Source organism: Galeopterus variegatus, unplaced genomic scaffold (genome assembly GCF_000696425.1).
Source record: "Galeopterus variegatus unplaced genomic scaffold, G_variegatus-3.0.2 Scaffold1945, whole genome shotgun sequence".
Lineage (NCBI taxonomy): Eukaryota > Metazoa > Chordata > Mammalia > Dermoptera > Cynocephalidae > Galeopterus > Galeopterus variegatus.
The window spans coordinates 8,527-11,177 of NW_007728056.1; positions in this window are offsets into that span (position 1 = coordinate 8,527).

A 2,651-nucleotide genomic window follows, 5' to 3' on the forward strand; every position below is an offset into this window, starting at 1 on the left:
AAAATTAGATAACTACGTGAAAGAAAATAAAAGTAAATATATTTTATTTACTTCAATAATAGAAAATAATAAACCCCAGGTGAATTAAAGACCCAAATGTAAAATTGGATTTTCTTGGCAGTTGTTTATGGTTTTATACAGTTTTTTCTTGGGAGTTTTTTTCACTTAAGAGACTGTGAAAAAAAGGCAGGATTTGGGGAGACTTTTATAAACCAAGATTGGAAAACCCGAATGCTATTAAAGCAAATACAACTACATAAAAATTGCTTAAGTATTTGTGGCAAATGCATACATTCAAGAGGGAAATAATAGCATCAGAAAAAAATTTGAAATATTCATGACAGGCAAAGCGTTAACACCTATAATATACTAAAAGCACTTATAAAAAATAGAAAAGAAAGCAATCTAACAGAAAAAAGGGCAAGGGATTGAATAGACAATTTATGGAAGGGAAAAACCAAATAGCCAAAAAAATCTTAAAAGTTGGATATTTTGATAGTCAAGAAAAGGTATACTCTATAATAGCAATGTTATAATATTTTACAGCCACCAGACTGACAAAACTAAAAAGACCTTTGTTACTGGAGTAGATGTAAGGAAAAGGGTAATCTAATTGCTAGTGAAATGTAACCACATTACACCCTTTTTGAAAGGCAATCCGGCAATATTTAAATATAAATAGAAACATAAAACCCATGTACATATATGCATATGAATATGAATATAATCCATTACCCAGCAATTCCACTTGGAATCTATCCCATAGAAAAAAAAGATCAGGCTGGCCAGTTAGCTCAGTTGGTCAGAGCATGGTGTTATAAAACCAAGGCCCAGGGTTTGGATCCCCATAACAGCCAGCCACCAAAAAAAGAGAGAGAGAAAATACATCAGTCTGTGGAGAAACACATGTAAATAATTTTCATTGTAGCATTGTCTTTAATGGCAAAAACTGGAAACAGAGTGAATTTTCATGAAAAGGGAAACAAATATATAAATTATGGCATAGCCATACCATAAAAATAATGTTTAGCCATTGAAAAGAATGTGTTAAATCTAACTGTTGACTTTCGAGCATTTGGACAAAGCTTTCAGTGAGAAAAACAAAATGCAGACAACTATGAAAGTTCAATATTTGCATTTACATGCATGAGTATTGTGTGTTTGTATTTTTGTCTGTACAGTCTTAAACAGCCTGGAACAATAAGGAAAGATTTATACTACATTGTCAACAGGATTTCCTTTGAGATTGGTGATCCCATGTTGTGTGACAAAGAGGGAATTCGGTGGAAAGAGGAGCTGAGGGAAAAAAAGAAAAATGTATACATATATCAGCTCTTGGAGTTATCCATATGTGGAAAGAAAGTCACTACTTTACAGAAGGGGAAGTGCTAGAGAAGGTCCCTCTCATAGCATGTGTGTGAACCAAAAACACTTTCTGCTACTGCATGGCTGAGACTTTCCTGTTTTTAAAATTGTGAACCCATCATGAGTGTGCTTTGGTTTTGTGGGAAAACAAAAAAACAAAACTAACTTTAGGAAGTCATGAGTATGTCCAGGAGATGATCCCGGGCAGGAACAAGAGCAACCCAGACCAGACTCATCAACACGTCAGGGCCCAGAGTGCAGAGCCTTGAAGGCTGGGTTAAGGGATGTAGGTGTTATTCTAAGTGAGCTGGGCAGTCTGTGGGACTTGAAGCAGAATGACACGGGTTGACTTATAAAACCTCTGTCTAGAATTTCTCCCCGCTTTCACTCTTAGCTTCTTCCCACCCTAACTCACTCTTAAGGCTTTTGCATGGATAAGATTTTCTGCCCTCTACCTGACTCCTCCCACCGTCTAGGTTAGGTGGCCTCCCCCTTCTTTTCTCACTCAGGGCGTAGTATCGCCTGTCTTATTTAGTTAATTGCCTCTTTCCCCTTCACTAGACTTCACTCAAAATTGGAAAATACCCAGGAACTGGTCTCATGTTTTTCCCCCTGCGCACTTTAGCCCAAACACTAACAATGTTGGAAATATTTGGAAATTTCTTTTTTCGCCCCACCTACATCCCAGCCCCCAGCACAGTACCTGCTTCAAACTTGCTCTACTAATGGAGGATAAATGGACTTTTTAGCTTTTATTTCATATTTAGCTTTTATTGTATGAGTGTATTTATGTTTTCTTCGACCAGCTTTCTTTTCCTCCCCTACGTATTGAGTAAGGTACTTTTGAAACTGCCAGCCCGCCTCCACTGGACGGGGAGAAAGAAAAAAAGCTTTATTCAACTTGAGAAAAAAATTAGAAGTGGAGAAGTAATTCATCCCCTCTCTCCGCTCCTTCAGCTCCGCGAGGTGATGGAGGAGACGGCGTTCTCTTCCGCAGAGGATCTCCTGTGCTGCCTCCCTAAATGACGGGCCGCTGTTCTCTTCAAGGCATCGCTGGAGTTTTCTTTGCAGGGTTTGGGGGTGCCTGGGAGGACCCTGCAGAGCGCGATGCTGTTCCTGTAAAGGCTGAGATCCCAGGCTCCAATAAAACCAGAGTGAACCGGTAGATCGCCCGCCTCCGCCAGGGGATCCGATTCTAGCTCGGCATAAACCCGTGCCATACATTTCCCGGCCTTAACACGCTTCCCGCGAGACACTCGGCGCGCTCGCCAGGCTAGGGCGTACAC